Source organism: Phyllobates terribilis, unplaced genomic scaffold, assembly GCF_046119375.1.
Source record: "Phyllobates terribilis strain yellow unplaced genomic scaffold, ASM4611937v1 Scaffold_4__5_contigs__length_816908805, whole genome shotgun sequence".
Classification (NCBI taxonomy): domain Eukaryota; kingdom Metazoa; phylum Chordata; class Amphibia; order Anura; family Dendrobatidae; genus Phyllobates; species Phyllobates terribilis.
The window spans coordinates 461,713,054-461,739,532 of NW_027362764.1; the positions used below are offsets into that span (position 1 = coordinate 461,713,054).

The 26,479-nt window shown below is 42.0% G+C and overlaps 1 protein-coding gene across 2 annotated transcripts in view; it reads left to right on the plus strand.

Annotated features, from left to right (window-relative positions):
• Window positions 1-26,479, plus strand: part of CDH20 (cadherin 20) — an 813,890-nt gene that overhangs the window by 512,222 nt on the left and 275,189 nt on the right. The gene's annotated exons all lie outside the window — the stretch shown is intronic.

The following is a 26,479-nucleotide window of genomic DNA, read 5'->3' on the forward strand; positions in this document are numbered from 1 at the left end:
AAAATGTCAAGAATGGGCCAAGAAATATCTTAAGACTGATTTTTCAAAGGTTTTAAGTAGAGATGAGTGGTGTTCGACTAGAACTGTTCGCCAATCTCAAATTCGAGCTGTTTTGGGCGGTGTTCGAGTTGTTCCACGAACCCGAACGATTTGCAAAAAATTCGGCTGTTCGAGGTTATGTTCGATAACTGTTCGTGCACCAAAAGCTTGTCCTGCATGTCTGGCGCTATTTAGAGCACCAATCATGCAGGGATTGTCTGCCACTCACTGTAATGCCACAGCCATGGTGGTTGTGGCATTACAGTGATTGCCCAAATCGATGGGAACAGTGCTCACTGTGAAACATGAAAAGCCGGCAATTCATCAGCGGCATACACCGGTACCCGACAATTTAGAACCGAAAGAATAGAGCTTCACACATAGATTAGATAGATAGAAACATGTCAGTCACACATATAAGAAGCACAGTGACAGTGTTGCTTACTGTACTTGTCATTTAGTGTAAAGGATTTATCAAAAAAAATAATAGTGTTTTCATGCACCATCTCTTTAAAAAAGCCGGCCGGCAATTCAGCATCTGTACCCGACAATTTATAACAGACAGAATAGAGCTTCACACATAGATTAGATAGATAGAAACATGTCAGTCACATATATATGAAGTACAGTGACAGTGTTGCTTACTGTACTTGTCATTTAGTATAAAGGATTTATTAAAAAAAATAATAGTGTTTTCATGCACCGTCTCTTTAAAAAAGCCGGCCGGCAATTCAGCATCTGTACCCGACAATTTAGAATAGAAAGAATAGAGAATCACACATAGATTAGATAGATAGAAACATGTCAGTCACATATATATGAAGTACAGGGACAGTGTTGATTACTGTACTTGTCATTTAGTGTTAAAATAAAGGATTTATTTAAAAAAAAATTGGCGTGGGGTTCCCCATAATTTTAGGCTCTAGCGGAGGTTAACCAGACGGCTGGGGCAGATGTTTGAAGCCTGGGAAGGGGGTAATACCCACGGAGCTTCCCAGGCTACTAATATCAGCCCCCAGCGGAATACCTAGCCTTTACTAGCTATTAAAATGGGGGACCCCCCAAAAAAATGACGTGGGGTCCCCCCTATTTTAATAGCTAGCAAAGGCTAGGCAGACAGCTGGGGGCTGATATTAATAGCCCAGGAAGGGTGCCATGAATATTGGCCCCCTCCCAGGCTAGAAACACCAGCCGTCAGCCGCCCCAGAAATGGCGCATCCTTAGGATGCGCCAATTCTGGCACTTAGCCTCGCTCTTCCCACTGCCCTGTAGCGGTGGCAGTGGGGTAATAGGGTTGGGGTTGATGTCAGCTTATAATGCCAGCTGACATCAAGCCCAGGTTAGTAATGGAGAGGCGTCTATAAGACACCCCCATTACTAACCCCATAGTCAAAGTTAAAAGAAAACACAAACACCCAGAATAAAGTCCTTTAATTGAAATAAAGACACATTCCTTTATTGTTCTAAATTAAACCATACTTACCGTCACGCTCATTCCAGCTGAAGCCAACGATCTCCTGCAATAAAAGAAAAATAATAAAGCAACCTCATCCTTACCTTTCCATGGTTCCCACGACAGCTTCAGCTCTGCTACATCGAGATAACAGGCTGGACCGCAGCAGAACGCTGCCATCCAGCCTGTCATCCCGCAGACACTGAGAAGCGCAGGCATGCTTGCGCTCTGCAGTGTCTGGCTGTGAAGGCATCCAGATGAGCCGAGGTCATGTCCAATGAACTCGGCGCACCTCATGCACGTCACTGACAGCGTGGGAAAATTCTCCTGCACTCAGCGCTTCAGCGTGAGAATTTTCCCACGCTGTCAGTGACGTGCATGAGGTGAGCTCATTCATGTCCAATGAACTCAGCTGACCTCATGTACGTCACTGACAGCGTGGGAGAATTTTCACGCTGAAGTGCTGAGTGCAGGAAAATTCTCCCACGCTGTCAGTGACGTGCATGAGGTGCGCCGAGTTCATTGGACATGAACTTGTCTCATCTTTATGCCGTCACAGCCAGACACTGAGTAGCGCAAGCATGCCTGCGCTTCTCAGTGTCCGCGGGATGACAGGCTGGATGGCAGCGTTCTGCTGCGGTCCAGCCTGTCATCTCGATGTAGCAGAGCTGAAGCTGTCGTGGGAACCATGGAAAGGTAAGGATGAGGTTGCTTAATTATTTTACTTTTATTGCAGAAGACATTGGCTTCAGCTGGAATGGGCGTGACGGTAAGTATGGTTTAATTTAGAACAATAAAGAATTGTGTGTTTATTTCAATTAAAGGACTTTATTCTGGGTGTTGTGTTTTTTTAAATACTTTACTAGAAATTCATGGTGGTCATGTCTAATATTGGCGTGACCCCATGAATTTCGGGCTTAGGGCCAGCTGATAATGCCAAGCTGGCCTTAACCCCTTTATTACCCAGTGAGCCACCGCACCAGGGCCCTGGATGAGTTGGGTACAGCGCCAGAAGATGGCGCTTCTATGAACGCGCCATTTTCTGGGGCGGCTGCGGACTGCAATTTGCAGCGGGTGGGGCCCAGAAAGCTTGGGCCTCCCTGCGCTGCGGATTCCAGCTCCCAGCTGCCTAGTTGTACCTGGCTGGGCACAAAAATAGGGCGAAGCCCCACGCATTTTTTTTTTAAATTATTTCATGAAATTCATGGAATAATTAAGAAAAAAAGGGCTTCCCTATATTGTTGTGTCCAACCAGGTACAAATAGGCAGCTGGTGGTTGGGGGCAGCCCGTCCCTGCCTGCTGTACCTGGCTGGACACAAATATAGTGCGAAGCCCCACGTCAATTTTTTTTTAATTATTTCATGAAATAATTTTTTTAAAAAAGGGCTTCCCTATATTGTTGTGTCTGGCCAGGTACAAATAGGCAGCTGGTGGTTGGGGGCAGCCCGTTCCTGCCTGCTGTACCTGACTGGACACAAATATAGAGCGAAGCCCCACGTCAATTTTTTTTAAATTATTTCAGGAAATTCATGAAATAATGAAAAAAAAATTGATGTGGGGCTTCGCCCTATATTTGTGTCCAGTCAGGTACAGCAGGCAGGAACGGGCTGCCCCCAACCACCAGCTGCCTATTTGTACCTGACCGGACACAACAATATAGGAAAGCCCTTTTTTTCTTAATTATTCCATGAATTTCATGAATTTAAAAAAAAAATACGTGGAGCTTCGCCCTATTTTTGTGTCCAGCCAGGTACAACTAGGCAGCTGGGGGCTGGAATCTGCAGCGCAGGGAGGCCCAAGCTTTCTGGTGCCCACCCGCTGCAAATTGCAGTCCGCAGCCGCCTCGGAAAATGGCGCGTTCATAGAAGCGCCATCTTCTGGCGCTGTACCCAACTCATCCAGGGCCCTGGTGCGGTGGCTCACTGGGTAATAAAGGGGTTAAGGCCAGCTTGGCATTATCAGCTGGCCCTAAGCCCGAAATTCATGGGGTCACGCCAATATTAGACATGACCACCATGAATTTCTAGTAAAGTATTTAAAAAAAACACAACACCCAGAAAAAAGTCCTTTAATTGAAATAAAGACACAATTCTTTATTGTTCTAAATTAAACCATACTTACCATCACGCCCATTCCAGCTGAAGCCAACGATCTCCTGCAATAAAACAAAAATAATAAAGCAACATCATCCTTACCTTTCCATGGCTCCCACGACAGCTTCAGCTCTGCTACATCGAGATGACAGGCTGGACCGCAGCAGAACGCTGCCATCCAGCCTGTCATCCCGCAGACACTGAGAAGCGCAGGCATGCTTGCGCTCCTCAGTGTCTGGCTGTGACGTCATCCAGATGAGCCGAGGTCATGTAAAATGAACTCGGCGCACCTCATGCACGTCACTGACAGCGTGGGAAAATTCTCACGCTGAAGCGCTGAGTGCAGGAGAATTTTCCCACGCTGTCAGTGACGTACATGAGGTGAGCCGAGTTCATTGTCGGCTCATCTGGATGCCGTCACAGTCAGACACTGAGGAGCGCAAGCATGCCTGCACTTCTCAGTGTCTGCGGGATGACAGGCTGGATGGCAGCGTTCTGCAGGTCCAGCCTGTCATCTCGATGTAGCAGAGCTGAAGCTGTCCTGGGAACCATGGAAAGGTAAGGATGAGGTTGCTTTATTATTTTTCTTTTATTGCAGGAGATCGTTGGCTTCAGCTGGAATGGGCGTGATGGTAAGTATGGTTTAATTTAGAACAATAAAGAATTGTGTCTTTATTTCAATTAAAGGACTTTATTCTGGGTGTTTGTGTTTTTTTTTTAACTTTGACTATGGGGTTAGTAATGGGGGTGTCTTATAGACGCCTCTCCATTAATAACCTGGGCTTGATGTCAGCTGGCATTATAAGCTGACATCAACCCCAACCCTATTACCCCCTGCCACCGCACGAGGGCAGCGTGGAAGAGCGAGGCTAAGTGCCAGAATTGGCGCATCCTATGGATGCGCCATTTCTGGGGCGGCTGACGGCTGGTGTTTCTAGCCTGGGAGGGGGCCAATATTCATGGCTCCCTTCCTGGGCTATTAATATCAGCCCCCAGCTGTCTGCCTAGCCTTTGCTAGCTATTAAATTAGGGGGGACCCCACGTCATTTTTTTGGGGGGGGTCCTCCATTTTAATAGCTAGTAAAGGCTAGGTATTCAGCTGGGGGCTGATATTAGTAGCCTGGGAAGCTCCGTGGGTATTACCCCCTTCCCAGGCTTCAAACATCTGCCCCAGCTGTCTGCTTAACCTCCGCTAGAGACTAAAATTACGGGGAACCCCACGCCAATTTTTTTTAATAATAAATCCTTTATTTTAATACTAAATGACAAGTACAGTAACCAACACTATCACTGTACTTATTATATATGTGACTGACATGTTTCTATCTATCTAATCTATGTGTGAAGCTCTATTCTGTCTGTTATAAATTTTCGGGTACAGATGCTGAATTGCCGGCCGGCTTTTTTAAAGAGACGGTGCATGAAAACACTATTATTTTTTTTGATAAATCCTTTACACTAAATGACAATTACAGTAAGCAACACTGTCACTGTACTTCATATATATGTGGCTGACATGTTTCTATCTATCTAATCTATGTGTGATTCTCTATTCCTTCTATTCTAAATTGTCGGGTACAGATGCTGAATTGCCAGCCGGCTTTTTTAAAGAGACGGTGCATGAAAACACTATTATTTTTTTTAATAAATCCTTTGCAGTAAATGACAAGTACAGTAAGCAACACTGTCACAGTACTTCATATATATGTGACTGACATGTTTCTATCTATCTAATCTATGTGTGAAGCTCTATTCTGTCTGTTATAAATTGTCGGGTACCGCTGCTGAATTGCCGGCCGGCTTTTTTAAAGAGACGTTGCACGAAAACACTATTATATTTTTTAATAAATCCTTTACACTAAATGACAAGTACAGTAAGCAACACTGTCACTGTACTTCATATATATGTGACTGACATGTTTCTATCTATCTAATCTATGTGTGATGCTCTATTCCTTCATGTCTAAATTGTCGGGTACCGGTGTATGCCGCTGCTGAATTGCCGGCTGGCTTTTTTAAAGAAAGCGTCTTCTGAGCAGTTTGTGAGCTTTTGGACACCTTTGAAGGTGTTTTCTATGTGTTCCTATGTGTTTTTGTTTGCCTGCCATTGGTTTTAACGGTGTTCGACGGTGTTCTAAGGTGTTCGACGAACAGTTCGACGAACAGTTCCTCGAACATCCCGGTGTTCGACGAACCGAACCGAACCCGAACACTACGGGGGTGGCTCAACACTAGTTTTAAGGACTGATGAAATGAGAGTGACTCTTGATGGGCCAGATAGATGGGCCAGAGGCTGGATCAGTAAAGGGCAGAGAGCTCCACTCCGACTCAGACGCCAGCAAGGTGGAGGTGGAATACTGGTATGGGCTGGTATCATCAAAGATGAATTTGTGGGACCTTTTCGGGTTGAGGATGGAGTGAAGCTCAACTCCCAGACCTACTGCCAGTTTCTGGAAGACAACTTCTTTAAGCAGTGGTACAGGAAGAAGTCGGTATCGTTCAAGAAAAACACGATTTTCATGCAGGACAATGCTCCATCACATGCATTCAACTACTCCACAGTGTGGCTGGCCAGTAAAGGTCTAAAAGAAGAAAAAATAATGACATGGCCCCCTTGTTTACCTGATCTGAACCCCATAGAGAACGTGTGGTCCATCACAAAATGTGAGATCTACAGGGAGGGAAAACAGTACACCTCTCGGAACAGTGTCTGGGAGGCTGTGGTGGCTGCTGCACGCAATGTTGATCGAAAACAGATCAAGCAACTGACAAAATCTATGGATGGAAGGCTGTTGAGTGTCATCATAAAGAAAGGTGGCTATATTGATCACTAATTGTTTTGGTTTTTGTTTTTGCATGTCAGAAATGTTTATTTCTAAATTTTGTGCACTGATATTGGTTTACCTGGTGAAAATAAACAAGTGAGATGGGATTATATTTGGTTTTTATTAAGTTGCCTAATAATTCTGAACATTAATAGTTACCTGCACAAACAGATATCCTCCTAAGATAGCCAAATCTAAAAAAAACCCAGTCCAACTTCCAAAAATATTAAGCTTGGATATTTATGAGTCTTTTGGGTTGATTGAGAACATAGTTGTTGATCAATAATAAAAATAATCCTCTAAAATACAATAATTCTGCACACAGTGTATGTTTTTTAGGAGTTTTTTCCGTGTTATTGAAGGATTAACAGAGGCCGTTGATCCTCTAGATCTAGTGTTTCCCAAACTCCAGTTCTCATGACCCCCAACACGTCATTTTTTCAGGATTTCCTTAGTATTGCACAGGTGATGGAATTTTTAAGGCATCAGACTGCTACAGATTCTCTCACCTGTGCAATGCTAAGGAAATCCTGAAAACATGATCTGTTGGGAGGCCGGGAGGACGGGGTTTGGGAAACTGCTCTAGATACACGAAACAATAATTGTTCTCAATAGTCCTTTAGGGAACAAATGAAGATGCTGTTGAGCATGAGTACTGCCACTCCAATGGGAATAAAAGTGCCCCATGCTGCCAATCAGTGCAGGTCCCAAAAGTTGGACCCCCACTGATCAACAAGTTATCACCTATCTTGCATAAAGGTGACAACTTGTTTTCACTATTAAGTCCCTTTAATGTATCTGATTAAGATAAGAGAAATATATATGTGAATATATATGTTGAGTAAAGTAATAGTGGACATATTCTTTGCTGCAGACTCCTAATACACAGCACTAGAGCATGTCTCTGGAAATGAGGCAGAGATTTATCAGTGGTGTGATTGTTTTATCAGGATTATTGTGAAAGGAAAAGCTGACAACATGACATCATTAGTTATTTCTGTGTGTATGCAATACCATTAAGTCTATAAATCATGGATGCACTGCAGCAACACATTTGCATGTAGGTCAACTGATATATATTTTGAAACAAATAGGTCAATTCAGACACTGAATAAACATGCAAGTATTGGGAAGGTTCCTATTCTCCTTATAAACACATGCGGCCAAAGACAGTAAATCATGGCCGTAATAGTCCAGATATTTATATATGTCACTGTGATAAATATGGAGATAATACTGTCTATCTCACCTCAGTTATGGAAGCTAAGCTTATAACAGTGAAAAAATTCATTTGCAACGTATACGTACAGTACCTCTGTGGCAGTTTGTATTACTTATAAATTTATTTATGTAGATGATAATAATTATTATATTTTATGATGCAAAGCAGTTTCACATTTTATTATTTCATAGCATAAATACAAATATCAGACATCATTATTTCCTGCCTGGTAAAAATAAATGGGCATGAGTTAATTTGATTAGTATCATGTAAAATAAGCAATGTCTAATATTAAAGATTTTAGCACAAGATTTATCTATCTAATTTACTTTTAATACTTCAAATAGCAGTGATATGCAAAAAGTATATGTTGGTACGTGTGCGTGTACATATGCATCTGTATTTGTATGAGCTAGATATACAGTGTAAGTAAGTGTCATACTTTACAACTATCCAAGGGAAACATTCATGGAAACATCCTTTAAAAGGAGGGACCACATGAATTTTGAGAATATTTGCCAAATATTGGGCTTTTTGAAGGTTTCCAGTTCATGACGCAGGGATGTTTCATCATCAGACATATTCAGGGGGTGAGTGTCGGCATGTAAAGGGGCCTTGTTTGAAAAAGGGGTTAACACTTTGAGCCAGTAATAACCAGTAATTTCCCAAAAGTCAATATCTTAAAGTTGGCAATTATTGTATATATGTATCTATATATGTTTATATTTGTTGTTGAGTCAACATATTGTGGCATGAGATAACCAGCATTGAAAAAAAAAACGTGTGTGCCCAACCAAGAGTTGTGTTGTTAGTTGCAATGTGATATTGATCTTGAATCTGTATGTTACAGTGGGGAAAATAAGAATTTGATATACTGTTGATTTTGCAAGTTTTCCCATCCACAAAGAATGGATCAAATAAGTATTTGATCACCTACCAACTAACAAGAATTTTGGCTCTCACAGACCTTTTAGCTTTTCTTTTAGAAGCCCTCCTACTCTGCACTCTTTACCTGTATTAATTGCACAGTCCCAACCATGAAGCATGGTGGGGGAAACATCATAATTTGGAGGTGCTTTTCTGCAAAGGGGACAGGATGGATAGGGTCATGTATCGCAAGATTTTGGCCAACAACCTCCTTCCCTAAGTAAGAGCATTAAAGGTGGGTCATGACTGAGTCTTCCAGCATAACAGTGACCCAAAACACACAGCCAGGGCAACTAAGGAGTGGCTCCGTAAGAAGCATTTCAAGGTCCTTGGGTGGCCTAGCCAGTCTCCAGACCTGAACCCTATAGAAAATCTTTGGATGGAGCTGAACACAACTCAATGTTGCCAGCGACAGTCCCGAAACCTGAAAGATCTGGAGAAGATATGTATAGAAGGAGTAGGCCAAAATCACTGCTGCAGTATGTGCAAACTTGGTCAGGAACTACAGGAAACATTTGACCTCTGTAATTGCAAACAAATTTTTCAATACTGAATATTAAAGAGGTTGTCCACTACATACTATACCGCCCCCCATCGATTTAAACCTGGTAAACAAGTGTTTTTGCAAATACATACCGCTGCCAATTGTGCCTGTGAGCTCACTAGGCATCACGTGACCTTGGCTGCAGGCTCCTCTGACATCCGCTGATATCATGTCAAGTTCCGGCTGCAGCCAGTCGCAGGCACCCCCCTGATTGATGGGCTGTGGGTGAGGTTTCGCTGTGGGTGGGGTTTCACTGCACATCACAGCCCAGCATGCACCGCGCGCTTGCGGCCAATGTAAGCAGAAGGAAAGCGAGCTGTGGATGCTGGGCAGTGACGTGCAGTGAAACCCCACCCACAGCCCATCAATTAAGGGGGTGCCTGTGATCGGGTCACGCCTTCATAAATCTGGAACTTGACGTGACATCAGCGGATGTCAGAGGAACCTGCAGCCGAGGTCACGTGATGCCTAGTCAGCGGTCAGCAATAGCGCTGCTCACAGGCAAAATTGGCAGCAGTATGTGTTTACAAAAACACTTGTTTACCAGGTTTAAATCGATGGGGGCAGTATACTATGTAGTGGACAGTCTCTCTAAGTGCTGTTTTCTATTGTATCAAATACTTATTTCATGCAATAAAATGCAAATTAATTCTGCAAAAATCATACAATGTGGTTTTCTTGATTTTTTTAAGATTCTGTCTCTCACATTTGAAGTGTACCTAGGATAAAAATTACAGACCTCTCCATTCTTTGTAGGTGGGAAAACTTGCAAAATCAGCAGTGTATCAAATACTTATTTTCCCCACTGTATATAGTGCACGTGTGGTGGTAATATCTGTTTCTATCTTCTGTGGTGAATAAGTTGTTATATATGTGAATCACACCCCTGAATGCAGTGGATAAAGTAGGCCACAGACCCTGTTTTTGATTTCTACATTCTTCTTCTTTTTCAATACCAAGATGTTTGCAGCACTAGAAAATCATAGAGCTGCCAAGAAATTCAGAAAGGCTTTGTGATTGACTTGTAGCATGTTTTAGTGTCTGAGTAGTTAATTAGCGACTGATGGGGAGTGTGAGTAGGGTCAGAGGGTTGTTGCTCTAAAACTTGCCATATCCAGAATTTACTCCTTTTCCCTTAGTACGCATATTAGTTCAAGTGGTTTCACAGGCAGTAAGTCCACCGCCACTTAAATCTGCTTCATATATATGTACATTTTTCCATGTTATTTTAATACGCAATCTTACTTGAAAATATGTCATAAAATAAGGAATGCATTTTCTTATATATTTACACATTAATAAAAGGTATGCCTGTTATTATGTTTCATTGAAAAAAAAAGTTTCTTTGACTTCGCTTTGATTTGCTTTTTAGTTATATTTTTTTCATTATTGCTTCCTTATCCACCTACCATGTTTCATTTGATTTTTATTATCTTTTCTAAAAGAAAAGTGATATTCTCACAGTAGCATTATGGTAATGTGCTTCCTGTTATTGTGTATGTTTTCTACAAAAATTACTTATAAACCTATTTTTTATACTAATGTATAATTCTTTATACTAATGTAGTATGCACCAAACCAACATTTGATACATAATTTCAAGTTTTCAGGAAATACATCTTGTCGGACTGCTTGTATATGGCTGCATATTATATGTACAATGTACTTGTACTGACTGCACCAATAATGACTCCAGAAGCCAATGTCCATGAAAAGTCAAGAAAGGGCAAGAGGAAATAGTTTTCTAAATATCTTTGTCTTTTCCTTTCAAAGTGGTAAGAAAAGATTTAGTGGGCTATGCCTGTAATTTCTGGTTCAGATTTATGGTAAGATTTGAGAGTCCTCAGTGGTTGATACTAGTGATGAGCGAACGTGGTCGCCACTGCTCGGCACTCGCCCAAGCATCACTATGCTCGACAAAATCAGCGCTCGGCGACTATTTCTGGGTTGCTCGGGCGGGTACTCGGGTCCCCTCCCTGTATGTTTGTCGCTCTTTAGAGAGTCAATGAACATGCAGGGATTGCCTGCCATGAACTGTAATGCCGTAGCCATGTTGGTTGTGGCCTGTACAGTGATTGGCTGGCCGCACAGCATCATCAGGTGTATATAAGACCTGGCGCCGCTATGCTCGTCACAGTCTACCCTGGAATCAGGCAGAGTAGGGAGATCTGTTGCTGAGTCAGGGAGAGATTTGCTTGTTCATAGTTATTATAGGTATTCCACAACATATATTTATATACATCTGAACTAACAGTCCTTATGAGGACTAATGCAGCTGCGTATAATCAGTGCTAGGCAGACAGGCAGTGTATGTGGCAGACTGCAGTGCATGTTACAGCACAAGAGGGTCCATTGAACGTCCTGTCTGCTGCGGTAATAATTACAGATATTTGTAGACATAGCCCCAGATATCAGGGGCCAGGGCAATTTTTTTTTTATCTTAATCCTGGTTATTTGCTTAAAAGCAATCCAGAGTACAAAATTTTTCTGCTCCATTTGCTTGTTAGCACTGCAGAATAAAGCCAAATCTGTTCCATATTTCAGTGATAAAAATCCAGAAATTTGAACTGAACTTGGAAAATATTGGCCTCCTTTTCCCTTCTGTAGCAGTGTGTCCACTAAGCTATTCACACTAGATGTCTGTGAAGAATAGTATTAGTAAACTACAGGCCTGCTATTTAAAACCGTGGTTCTCTGTTAGACATATCACCTAAAAGACTGTTCAAAAATCATACATTTCTTCCATTTTCATTCTGTTTTGGTGTGTTTGTGAAGCTATTCACACTAGGTCTCTAAGTAGAATAATATTAGAAAATTACAGGCCTACTATTTAAAATCGTGGTTCTCTGTCAGACGTATCACATATAACTGCGCTCCAAAATCAGCTATTTCTCGTGAACGTGGAAAATATTGTCCTCCATTTAAAATGGGCAAGGTGTGTGGCAAGGGATGGGCAAGTGGACATGATGGTTATGGTGAATGCAGAAGCAGAGGAAGTGGCCGTGGGCAAGCTGAAATTGTACCACAACAAACAACCTCATCTTGTCGCTTGACCTTCCTGTCCCAATTAATAGGGGACCGCAGAATACCACTATTGAACACAGAACAGTGTCAAAAGGTTATTGGTTGGAGAGCAGATAATGCTTCCAGTCACTTTGCCACCATTACCTCCACCCTGTCTTCCACATGGTCAAGTCTCAGTAACCGTGAGTCTGGACCGCATTTTCCTCACCCTGATCCTCCTTCCTCCCACCATGCCAAGTGCCCAGAGACAACTGATCCCACACTTGGACACTCAGAAGAGCTGTTCACTTTTCCATTTGCAGATTCGGGCCTCTCGCCCAGCCAACTTCAAGCGAGTCAAGTAAAGTGCAATTACTGTTGCAAGAGGTGGATGATGATGATGAGACACAATTGCCAAAAAGTCAGGAGGAGGACCAGGGTGCAGAAGTAGAAGACGAGATGGTGAATGATCTAGTAACTGATCCAACCTCGCAGGGGAACATACAGAGCGAGGACAGCAGCACATAGGGGGAAGGAGGCGTAGCACCACAACAGGCAGGAAGAAGCAGTGTGGTAGCCACAGACACAAGGTAGGAAGGCATTCCTCGTAACGCCAACACAACGGAAGTTGCCATTACAACTGTTAGGTCTTCCCGAGTCTGGTTATTTTTTAAAGACTCTGCAGATAACCCATTTCGCGAATGCTTGTGCTCAAAATGTTGCTTTTGAGGCTCGTGGAGATGGAAGCTTTCCACAACCTGATGGCGGTGGCCATCCTTCGGTACTCATTCCCCAGTCGCCACTATATCTTCTGGTGTACCGTCCCCGCATTACACGAGCACGTGTCCCACAAAATTAGACGTGCCCTCAACAACGCAGTTAATGGGAAAGTCCACCTAACAACGGACATGTGAACAAGTGCTTGTAGGCAGGGATGGTACGTCTCGCTTACGTCACACTGGGTTAACATAGTAGAAGTCGGGACCCAGTCAGACCTTGGGGCGGAACACGTCCTGACACCGAGAATTGCGGGCCCTGGGTCAATCCGGGTTGCCTCCACATTCTACAGGTTTGCACCGCCTCCTCCTCTTCAGCATCCATCTCCGAAATGACCACATCAGTCGCAAGCTGGAAGCACTGCAGCACTGCCTCGGCCAAGCAGCAACAGGCTGTGCTGAAGCTAATATGCTTAGGTGAAAAACCGCACAACTCTGAAGAGTTGTAGACAGCTCTGAAAGAGCAGGCAGATCTATGACTGACCAAGCTGAACCTACAGCCAGGCATAGTCATGTATGACAATGGCTGGAACCTGGTGGCAGCTCTGAGGCGAGGCAAGCCCACACACGTACCATGCCTGGCCTATGTGCTTAACCTCGTGGTTCAGCGGTTTCTCAAAACCTACCCGGATCTGATGGATCTGCTTGTCAAAATGCGCCACCTGTGTGCCCATTTTAAAAAGTCAGCTACAGCTTCCGCCGCCCTAGCCGTGCTTCAGCAGTGTTTGCAGTTTCCAGCTCACCGACTGATCTGCGATGTCCCCACACATTGGAACTCTACAATGCAGATATTGGGAAGGATTTGTGAGCAGAAGAGGGAAGTTGTTGACTTCCAGCATCAACAAGGCCGTCGGTATTCAAGTCAGACTCCACGCATAAAACCTGAGGAGTGGACGTGGATGTCAGACATATGTACCATCCTCCAAAACTTTGAGGACTCCACCAAGATGGTGAGTAGCGATGATGCCATAATTAGCATCAGCATCCTGCTTCTCTGTCTTCTGAAACGCTCTCTGCTCACAATTAAAGCGGATGCATTGCAGGCGGAGCATGATGATATGGAGCAAGGAACCATACAGGGTGATTCCACACAGCCCAGCCTCATCTCATCCCAACGTGGATTGGGTGACAATGAGAAAGAGGAGGAGGAAGAAAATGAGCTAGTTTCCTGCTCTATAGACGGTACTACCTGCACAACTGTCATACCGTCTGATCAGCGTGGATGGTCTGAGGACAGGGAGTAGGAGGAAGAGGAGGATGAGGAGGAGAGCATGGTCAGTCGTCCTCTTGGTGAGGACACTGAAGTCTTGCCTCTTTGCAGCCTGGCACACTTGGCTGAGTTTATGTTACGCTGCCTTTCCCGTGACCCTCGTGTTGTCCAAATTTTTTGTGACAGTCATTATTGGTTTGGGACACTTCTAGACCCACGCTAAAAGGAGAACTTTCTGTCTCTTATTCCTGCTCAGGAAAGGCCTAATAAAATGGGGCAGTACGAGAAGGATTCACTGACTGGGGACCAACAACTCAAAACGTATTTAAACCACCAAAATAGACAAAAATCACTGACTGAGGTGGAATAGCAAAAGGCCATATTTCAAGTGCAAAAAGCTGTCCAGAAATCTGGCAGTTTAGTGTTGCAGCCTGTGGGTGGGTGGGTGGCTGGCTGCATACTTGTACTTGCATTCCAAGTAACAGAAAACTAAGCAGATGGTGGCCTCTATCATCATCATGAGTCCTCACCTTGGCAATATGAACTCTCCTGATGGAGAAGCCAGGGCCCACCGGAGGAGTCTCCGATTCTCTGGTGGGCCCGTCCAACCCTGCCGAGAAGCATCCCTGGCTAAGAAAAGTGTGTGGGGAGGTTCCCAGACACTTTATGGCTGCTATTTTACTGTGGGCTTGGCTCTGTACCATCCCTGGCCACATTCACCTGTCCACGTGTTTGTGGTTAGGCGGTCCTTCCCACTTAAGTCCACTGGAGAGAGCACGGGTAATGTTGTCGGACCCATGCTTGTGGAAAGCGGAGACAACACTGGGAGAAATAGTAGCAGCTGGGGACCGAGTATGGACACCCGGCCACTGCCGCCATGAGGCTGTGGACAGCTTCCGCCTCCATGAGCTTAAAAGGCCACATTTCAAGTGCAAGCAGTTGCCCAGAAATCTGGCAGCTTACTATTGAGGCCTGTGGGTGGGTGTCTGGCTGCATACTTGCGCTTGCATTCCAAGGAATGGGTTAGGGTCAACTGAATGCTGCGCTTAGACAGTGATTGTTGCATGTCTGCAATGACAAGTGCATGGTGGGAGCCAAGGATCACTTATGATGGGCATACTTTTAGGCAATGACCTGGGAGTCAGAGATGCTTCCAGGGGTCTTCCCCATGCTGTTCCCATGTCTTTTCAGCACTGCATGCATGTGTCTGATGATGTGTCACACACCACATGGCCAGATAAGGTTGTAAAATGTTAAAATGACATTTCCTGGTGAATGCATTTGTCTTGGTTGAAAGCAATGTAAAAGTGCAAAAACGCATCAAAAATGCTATGTGTGAACATAGCCCAAGGTGTGGAGGAGTATTTTTGTTTTTGGTTATTTATTTTGCCTTATATACAAGTTATTACCCTGGAAAGGATGTTCCTTAACATATTTCCCAGGAAAATCCATTTTGGTTTCATTTTTGTATGTTTTATTGTGAGTCCGCAAAAGTGGCGTAATACTCTGACAACATTGTTGACAGAAGTGACTTGGGAGCCAGAAATTCTTCCAGGGGTCTTCCCCATGCCGTTCCCATGTCATTTGAGCACTGTTCCCATCCATATGGGCAATTTTTTTTCCCTCTGCAGACTGCTGGGGGGGGGGGGGCACCAGAAAAATACTCGAGTTTCCCATAGACTTACATTGGGCTCGTTACTCAGTCACAGCACTCGAGCCTTCCAATTTGCTTGACTCGAACAATGAGTACCCAAGCATTTTAGTGCTTGCTCATCACTAATTGATACCTTTTAATGGCTAACTGAAAAGATGATAACAAATTACAAGCTTTCGAGACTACTAGGGTATCTTCATCAGCCATAGAATAACACAAAATCTGAAGAGTCACATATTTATGCACAACAGGACACAGAAATAATGCAATAGATAAGACAAGTGACCTGAAGCAGAACTATCATTATGGGAGAGGGATAAACAGCTGGGGCCCTAAATATTGGAACAGTTCATAGATAAGGAGTATGAAAGTTTTATTGTCCTGTGATTGAGGTCTGGTACATGACTTTGATGCCCCCACATGGTCTGAGAATCACATTCTTTAGTTAATATAGAAAGACATAAATCCATGTGACACATTCATTCCTGCACTGAGTGTGTCAAAGGTTGTCATAAGTTTGTACTCCCAGACTCTTCTGTCTCTTTGAGATTTGAAGTTACCTTTTAATACTAGTAATTTCATGTCCATGGTGCTGTGATCAGGGATACAGAAATGTTTGGCAACAGGTAGATCTATCCTTTTTTCTTTTGTGTTGTGATGAGAATTCATCCTTGTTCTAAGTTTTCGCCCTGTCTCGATTACATGCAGAACTCCAGTTGAAAATTTGGTACAAATAATTAAGTACACCACATTAGATGGAGCTGAAAGTACCTGGGATCTTGTAGTACTGATATGAGTTGGGGATCTTTATCGTGTCCGTGGTCACTATAAATGAGCAGGTTTACATTTTTTCTGGTTGCAAGGAAAGATTCCTGTAGTTGTTGGAGAGGACAGGGAGCTTCTGACAATGATGCTTCTAAGATATGGAGGTGGCCTAAAACACAGAAGTAGGGGGTCTGGATATTGATTGTAATCGGGCATCTTTTTGTAGTAAAGGTTGTAGTTTCTGTGCAGCTCCTCTTACCACCTCCAGATTTTGATTGTAGGTGACTATTAGAGGCACCCAGTTGCTTTCTTTCTTCGTTTTGTAATGTAGGAGATAATTCCTTCATATTCTGGTGGCTCTTGCAATCTGGTTTTCAATTGTTCTTGGATGGTAGCCCTGATTCAAAAAGGTCTTTCTGAGGCTATCAAGGTGTTTGTCTCTATCCATAGGGATGGAACATATCTGATTGTATCTGAAGGCTTGTACATAAACTAAACTGATGTTATTTATAAAAAAAACAACTCCCCATAATATTAGATGTGATGGGATAGGATCAGATGGGATCATACCTGAATGATAATTTGTTTCTTTAAATGGTATGTGCATTCCCAAAATCAATTTCAAGGCACACTATCAGATTTCAGTGGGATTTACAAAAAAAATGTATCATAGCTTCTGTATAGGCTTAATTGTTCAAATCAGAGAAAATTATTTAGACATCCTCTAGGCATGCAGATAAAGTGCATGTTTTATCTTGCTTTGTAAGTCAAGATGTTTTACACAATGTTGTCAATAAAGAGTATGAAATAACCCCCCAAAAATGATCTACACATTGGCATATCTAAGCCCCTTGTGCTTTATTACAGCTAGTCCTGATTGTAGCAGATCTATTGGTGGTTTCCGATGACAGCATAAAGAAGTGAGATAGATACTGATTCCAACAATGGGTAGTTTTGTTTGAATCACAGTTTGTTATATGCAGTGGGACCCAGGTCTGGAGTCACGTTGCATCTCCCTCTATCCCCTGGATAACAGCAATGTATAAGAACACAATTGTCAATGTCAATCAGAAAAATGGGATTAGCCAACAGTTTATTAATGATGAGTACTTATGAACACGTGAAATACATTGCATGGACTTTAGCTTTGATTTCCATTGCAATGAACGAGTAGTGATTTTATGAAAACTAGGACAAAAGTAAGACACCCAGAGCTGGAATCATGGTCTTAGTCACTACTTTCTGTTGCCCCCATTTAAAGCAGCATATACCTTGAGATTGATTCCCTTCAAGGATAATCATTAAACACATTTATGCAAAAACTACTTAACATCTCTTTAAAATATTATCTTATTATTACATGTCAATTAATTATAGGAGAATACATCAAAAATTATTCGCACTCTGGTTGTAGAATTTATTTTGAATCAGAAAAGACAAATAATTAATTTTTGGACGGAATTTTGCTGCCTTCCAATAAGCTTAAATACACCAATATCCTCAATCATCAAATAAGTAAAGCCAAAAAAGCTTATCATAATAAACACCTGGAGAAAAGAGGCTTTTTTACAAAGCGCTAAAAAATCTTTATATTCATTAAAAAATCTATTCAAGAAGATCACAAAACACATAAGGAAACAGGGTAATTCAGATACAGAAAAAGGTGGGTATTCTTGGATAACAAATATATAAAAAAGATATGTATGCACTGAGTAAGAAGAATAGTAGGTTTTGCAAAAATCTTGCAATAAACTTAGTTTATCTTTCAGCAAGCTTTCGTACTTCTTCATCAAAAAACAATTATACTCAGTTGCAAGCCACAAATGCACCATTGTCTTCACTTCTTCATTGGATGTGAATCTTTGTTCTGATATTGCTTCTTTAAGGGGACCACAGAGCTGGTAGTCCAATGGGGCACAATAAAGACACAATGTTATGGATGTAAATGGGCAGCACGGTGGCTCAGTGGTTAGCACTGCAGCCTTGCAATGCTGGGGTCCTGAGTTGAAGTCCCACAAAGGACAACATCTGCAAGGAGTTTGTATGTTCTCCCCGTGTTTGAGTGGGTTTCCTCCGGGTTCTGTGGTTTCCTCCCACACTCCAAAGACATACTGATAGGGAATTTAGATTGTGAGTCCCAATGGGGACAGCAATGATAATGTATGTAAAGCGCTGCAGAATATGTTGGCGCTATAGAAAAATAAAGATTATTATTATTATAAATGTGTGTCCGGCTCCTTCTTCACAGCTGACACTTGTGCGAGCTTCCTTGAAGTCCTCTATTCATTCATACACACCTCTTCACAACAAAACACTTTCTCCATACTGTGCATAAAGTCTTCGATAAATATCAGCAGCACCAGACACATCGTCAGACCACAGAAAACAAATCACTGCACGCTGCTCTTATTTCATGCAAATCACAAGCGGGGCAGCCATTGTTTCTTGTACAACGATCACAGATTAACACATTCAAACCTGCACAACAATGACTGGAAAGACAGCCACCTTGTACAGAGAGCGCTGATAAGACAGTACGGCCAACAGAAATTTTAATATAAATAGAGCGTATAACATTTTTTGACTCACCCTTATAATGTCCTCAATATTTTACAACTAAACTGAGTAAATCAGAAGCATTATAATACATCTTTTAGTTTTATTCTTGTTTTACAGTTTATTACATGAGAAGTCAGCTGAAACAGATGATGACTTTGGCTACCATTGTAAGGGCATTCCCAACTGCACAGAGCATAACGTTTTCTTGCATACACTAAGGTGAACGGAACAAGCTATATGTTAATAAAGCAATTTATTTCATGCATTTTAGCTACTGCATAATACATGCTTGAACCATGACATTGTTTTCATTAAGAAATGGCTGATTTGAAAGAAGTTGTCAAACGCCATGGGCCCATTCTTGGTGTCTTTGCTTGAAGCGTGTTTAACTAAGCATTTGCAGAAGTCACAGTAGCTCAGATATAAAATGCTAAACAATTAGTGGTGACTAGGCCCTCTAGTCTTTAAAGCAAACAATGAAATAACCTTTAATGCTTATACTCAAAATGACGCAAACACATATGATGTAACATGGTTGTCAAGCCTATTTGTTACATTCTGCAATAAAAAAGATAACTAACATTTTTGATAGAATAAATGTAAGGACTGATCATGTTTTTAAGAGAACCTGTCAGAACATTATTTAATATGGAAGTAGTGTTATGGCTGTATAGCCCAAAACAATGGAAAACTATAAGGAAAGCACCAAACTATGCTCTTATGTTAAACTATGATATTGTGTTTAACTATGCACTTATCTGCAGCCACCGCACTAAAAATGTAGCCCCTGATTCGCTCAGCTGCCCTCACTTAGAGTCCCTGGAACTTGTTGTACTTTGCTTTTCAATCTTGCTCATGTAATATGATCTTAACTGTTTAAGATATACACCTGTAGACTGTATGTAAAAACTGGAGAATATAAAGTTCACCTTCCTTGTAGGTTGGTTCACAGTTGCACCTCTTGTTTGCATTATGCATTGATTTATGGCGCAAATATGAAGTGAACAGGCAAGCGTCAATCTGCTTCCACAGGATATTCCGTCAATACCTTATATTTGCAGGAACAACCTCTCAGACACTGACACTCACATGGGTTTGATGATACTCATTCACCAATTTATGATCACCATGTTCCCCATACACAGCAACAAAAAGCTGACCCCAAAGATTACAACCACTTCCCTTAAGGTCTATTGAAATAACTAAAAGATCTGAGTGCTGCTTGTTTTGCAATTTCCTTAACTATATTTATCATATGTAATATTACGGACTCCCAATCTGATTCCCAGTCGATTAGTTATAGTGTTTCACTCAATTTCCTCTAAATGGACATGAATTAATATTAGCGATATATACTGGTCCAGTGGCCACCTTGGTAGTCCAGGGCTGCTGACCTTGGCCCTTCTATCCTCCGCCTAATTGCTGAAATTACGTCTTCTGATTAATGGGCCCAGTGTGATATCATTGTTGCAGTGCAACTCACCCACTTGATGTTGCACCAGGTCTACTAATCAAAAGTGGCGACGGGGATACAAGCATGTAAAGGGAGGTTCACAGAGCTCTGATCTGAGGCCACAGACTAATGATGTGGATGTTGAACCAGTGTCCTGCAAATCTTTTTTACCATCTTTAATTAATATGTCAAAAACGTAATTAAAATTTGTAGTCAAGTGTTTAGTGATTGTTTATTTTATTAAATTCTTGAGCACCTGCATTAATTTAATTTTATTATGTAAAGTCTATGCATGTTCACATGCAACAGGTAAGTACCCAAACTATTACTTGTTAGTGGTCCCTGTGATATTACTGTCTTTAAATCCCAGATGTTATATTATGCCAATTCATTTTTAAATCAATTCACTTTATCGCACTCATCTCACAAAAGGGTGTCTACATTTCTGCATGACAATAAAAAAAGAATCTTAACAGTTATAATGTATAAGAATGCTGACACTGTGATTAATCCCTAATGTCTTCTAATTACGAGGCCCCATAAAACCTACTGCTCATTCTAATTGCCACTAGCTGACATCATTGAGGACCAGCAGGTCAAAAGACTTTATAGGCTTTGAAATGAAACTTGGAATTCACTGGATCAAAATTTATTTATTAATGATATTTTACATATGTTTCCTCTGAAAAGAACAAGATAATTAATTTTCTCTTGAGATTTCGGGTCATGGTAATAAACATCCAGCATTTCAATTTAAAGATTAATCGTAATATTGTAGAGCACAGTAATGGAGGTTTCTGTCTCACGTCTAATTTATGGAACTATAGAATATTTAAAGTTATCTGAATTTCTAAGCTAAAGATGGATAAGCTCCAAGGGATCCTTTCATCTATAAAGATTATGCACCTTGTTTTTTCTGGTTATTTGTTTGGCCTGCCAAGAAGGCGTACACAGAGTACCTTGCTAGTCCACTGCATTGTTTTACTTACGCGTATATAACATGCTGTTTTTAGCCTTAGGTTTTCCAAGCAGAGCGAAACTTTGTAAAATCATGACACTTGCTCTGTCATCTCTAGTTAGTATACGGAATTCTAAAATTCACAATATAAATTCTGAAGTTTTTATAAGGATTATATTTAAAAAAAATAATAAATATAATTTTAAATGTAACTAAAATATAGGGTACATTTGGGAATTTTCTTTTAAAGGCTTTTAATTTTGTTGTGGCGCATTAATTTAAGAATACCAAGATGTAAGGCCCAGTAAAGGGATTGTTCTCTATCAGAGTAGAACACGCTCAATTCCCAGTGTCCATTTCTTACATTTAGAGGTGATTTATCATTTTCATATGTTTATTTAACACAAAATTAATAAAACATGATATGCTAATAATTAGAAATTGATGTTTTAATAACGGATAGCAGATTGCCATGGTATGCATCTACCACTAAGAGTTGTAAACTGAAGACATATTTTTACAAGCTTATTATATACAATAGATAACTTTCGGAAGAAGAGTGTTCTATTCTGTTATTTAGCACTGACAATCTCCAAGTATCTTTTTTGTAACTTTTCAATCTCATGTGAAATAGGCAACCTGTTGGTTCTGCAAATGACGTGGGTTTAGTAGCAGGAGTATACTCTCATATTCTGGTGGGCCAAATCTTTGTGAGCTGCTACCCTCTGCTGCATAGTCTTATACAGATATGGTGCTCTCACTTACCAAGTAAAAGACTTTGGATCCCGAGTGCCCGAGAGAAGAATAGAGTAGCCAAGACCTAAAGGTGCATCTTGTGTTCATGTCATGCTGTATTAAAAGAGGCTGTAGAAGGAATGAAGTAAACAACAATACTTATTATTGTCCAGTTCAATGGCATTATTGCTAATCTAACATAATTATAGTAGCATGTTAAGTTTAACTTTCAATCGGCCATAAATTAGCTTAGAGAAGTTCAGAGAAGAAATATAAGAATTATACACCGTGCTGTTATATGAGTGCACTGATGAATATGACAGTTAACTCATTCTGCAATCATGTAACAATCATGGCACCTTCCTCCTTGAGAAAGCCACGCGAAACGCGCGGCGGAGGTCCGTGTGGGAATTGCCCCTTCACCTGGTTCCTTCTCTACCATTCCCTCTGCACACATCTATTGGTAAGAGCAATCATTGGTGTCATTATTACCTTAATTGGCACTTGGCCCTTAAATGTTTACATATGCTCATGACCCCTTTGGTTCTCTACTGTTATAGGCATGTTGCTTTGATATTGTGCCTAGATGCTTTTTGCACTGCCTAGATGCTATCTGCATTTTACATTGGTATTACTGCGGTGCACTTTTGGACTTCTTTTTAAGCACTATTGTCACTTTGTTTATGTGTGCAGAGCTACAATGTTTCATTACTTGCTGTCCTATTTTCTAATGAAGTTTTTCTAATGTAAGTGCATTCTTCAATAACATTTTTCATACATTTTTTGCCTAAACCATGTACTCTTTTTCTTCTTTTTTGCTTGCAATCATATAACTATGTAGCGTGATACATAGAGGTTGTAGAAGCTAGCCTGTTCAAAATTTTTAATCAAACTTTATTGCAAAAACAGTGCTTTTTGGGCCAAAAATACATCCCCACACTTTGTTTAAGGTAGCAGACATACTCTAAATGGGAGCAGAGTATTTTATCCACCCTTTCTGTGCATTATTATTATTTTATATATTTGTTTAGGGGAGACTATAACAGCAGTACGAATGAGGAAGAATTATTGTAGATAAATTCTTTTTTTTGCCAAATTGGTAGAAGCATGTGATCCATATTTACAGCGGGTGAAATGAGTATTGAACACGTCACCAATTTTCTAAGTACCATATTTTTCGGACTATAAGACGCACCAGACCATAAGATGCACCCCAAATTTTGGGGTGGAAAATAGGAAAAAATATATTTTTTATAAGATGGGGTCCGTCTTATAGTCTGAATAGGTATGGTATCTTACCTGGGGGGTGGTGGAGCGGGGGTCACAGGAGGCAGGGTCCTTCAGGAAACCAGTCCGGCGGAAGTGGAGGAATGCTGCGGACCCTGGATACATGAAGCCGGTGCTCCAGCAGCTGTAAGTTGCAGTGATGGTGGAGCAGAATCGCAGGTCCCTCCGTTCCCTGCCTGAGGAACCCGGCGGCAGCAGAAGAGGTGAGATGCTGCGGGTCGGTGTCTGACTGGGGCCCGTGGCCTGACTGGGGCCTGTGGCCTGGCTGGGACCTGCGACCTGGCTGGTGTCAGGCTCAGACCTGTGCCTGGCTGTGGCCTTTCTGGGGCCTGTCTGAGGTCTGGGGCCTGTCTGAGGTCTGGGGCCTGTCTGAAGTCTGGGGCCTGTCTGAAATCGGGAGCCTGTCTGAAATCTGGGGCCTGTCTGAAGTCTGGGGCCTTTCTGAAGTCTGGGGCCCGGGACCTGTGCTGGCTGTGGCTGGTGTCTGGCGGTGAAACAGAGGGGCCTGCTGGAGCCTGGACCTGCTGGGGTCTAGACCTGTGAGCAGCGTCTGGCATAGAAGCAGAGGAGCTGGGGCTTGTGCCGGGCTGTGAGCGGCATCCGGCGGTGCGGCAGAGCGGTGTGTGCGGCTTCCGGTGGCCGTGGCCATCTTCCTGAGGCGCCGTGATCACGACCTCAGGAAGATGGCCGTGGCCACCGGAAGCTGCACACACTGCTCTGACGCACCGCCAGACGCAACTCACAGACCGGCACAGGCCCCGGCTCCTCTGCTTCATCCCCGGACGCTGCTCACAGCCCAGCACAGGTACAGGCCCCGGCTCCAGCCGCATCTCACCTCTGCCACCGCCGGAGGACCCTGTGATCTCCGCTCCACCTCCACCGGTAAAGTAACGTTCGGAGTATAAGACGCATCCCCCATTTTCCTTCCAAATTTGGAGGAAAAAAAGTGGTCCGAAAAATACGGTAAATATATTTCTAAAGGTGCTATAGTCATGAAAGTCTCACCAGATGTTGGTAACAACCCATACAATCCACAAAGGCAAAGAAATCAAACCATAGATGTCCATAAATTAAGTTATGTATAATAATAAGAAATGACACAGTGAAAAAGTATTGAACACGCTTACTGAAATTTATATAATACTTCACACAAAAGTCTTTGTTGGTGAGGCTTCAAGACTCCTCCTCTATGGAGAAACTAGGTGCATGCATTGCTCAGGTGTGATTTTGACCCACACAAACACTCTTCAAATCCTGAAGGCGCCATGAGCTCCTTCTATGCACTCTGAGCTTTAGTTCCTGCCATAAATTGTCTATTGGATTCAGGTCAGGTGATTGGCTGGGCCATTCTAGCAGATTTATTTTTTTGTCTCTAAAACCAATGGAGAGTTTCCTTGGCTGTGTGTTTTGGATCATTGTTTTGCTGAATTGCCCATCCTCGTTTCATTTTCATCATCCTGGTAAATGCAGCAGATTTTTATCAAGAATGTCTAGGTACTTTTGTTTATTCATCCTTCCTTCAATTATATGAAGTTTTCAATGTCATATGCTAAAAAACAGCACCACACCATGATGTTCCCACCTCCATGCTTCACTGTTGGTATGGTTTTTTTTGAGTGATATGAAGCAAAACTTAAACGCTATTGTACATGCGTTTTGTTCAGCAATGGAATCTTGCGTGGTGAGCGTGCATACAGGCCAAGGAGGTTGGTGCATTACTTATTGTTTTCATTGAAACAATTGTACCTGCTGATTCCAGGACTTTCTGTAGCTCTCCACAGGTGATCCTTGGCTCTTGGACCACTCTTCTGATAATTATTTTCACTCCTTTGTCTGAAATCTTGCAGAGAGCACCTGGTCGTGGCCAGTTTATGGTGCAATGATGTTCTTTCCACTTCTGGATTATGGCCCCAACAGTGCTCATTGGTACCTTCAATAGTTTAGAAATTCTTCCCTAACCAATGCCATCAGTATGTTTTGCAACATTAAGGTTGTGATGGTCTCGAATAAGCTCACTGGTTTTAACCATCATGAGATGTTTCTTGTGTGGTGGCACCTTGCTAATGAGACACCTTTTTATAGGCCATTAGTTAAACCAGCTGATATTATTTTTCACTAAGAGGCAGGATTGCTTTCTAATTACTGATAGATTTCAGCTGGAGTGATGACTTTCCATGGCTTTTTGCACCTCTCTTTCTTCATGTGTTCAATAATTTTTCCCTGTGTCATTACTCATTATTACACATAACTTACTTTAAGGACATGTATGGTTTTATTTCTTTTCCTGTGTGCATTGGATGGGTTGTTACAGACATCTGATGAGAATTTCATGTCAATAGCACCTTTAGAAATATATTTACTTAGAAAATTAGTAATACTTACTTCACCCGCTGTATATACAGTAGCTTAATTTATTGAATGTTAGCTCCATTTTCAAGTCATTTTTTATCCTTGTTTGGACTCTGACAACTTTCCCCAAACATAACTGCTGGGCCTCCTGGGCTTTGACCAAGCTATTTCTCGACTATTTGTTCAGTTCTAATTTTGGCATTGTTCTTACCTTTCTTATGTTAACCTGGCTTATTCCCGCACCTCACTCTACTAGTCAATAGCTAACCCATGGATGCAGCCCAAGTGAACACTACCTCCCTGTATGGATGGAGTAGGGTGAACACCAGAGATCTCTCGGGACCTTCTTGGAGCTTCTACTAATCCTATCCATAGATGCTTATTTCAGTCGATGGATACTCATAGAGCAGTTAGTTATAAAGTCAGGAACAGCTACTATAAAAAGTATGGAGCTTGCTAAACGATGACAGGAAGGTGTTGGTCACTGGAACCCTAATTATTTTTGTTTTAATCCTATAGTTCCTTAACTTAGCAGATTGTTAGGGTTATACTGATATTTCATATTTAGGGCGAAATTAAATGGCTGTATTAATTGGACAGAAATCTGAAAGCAGTGCACAGACTGG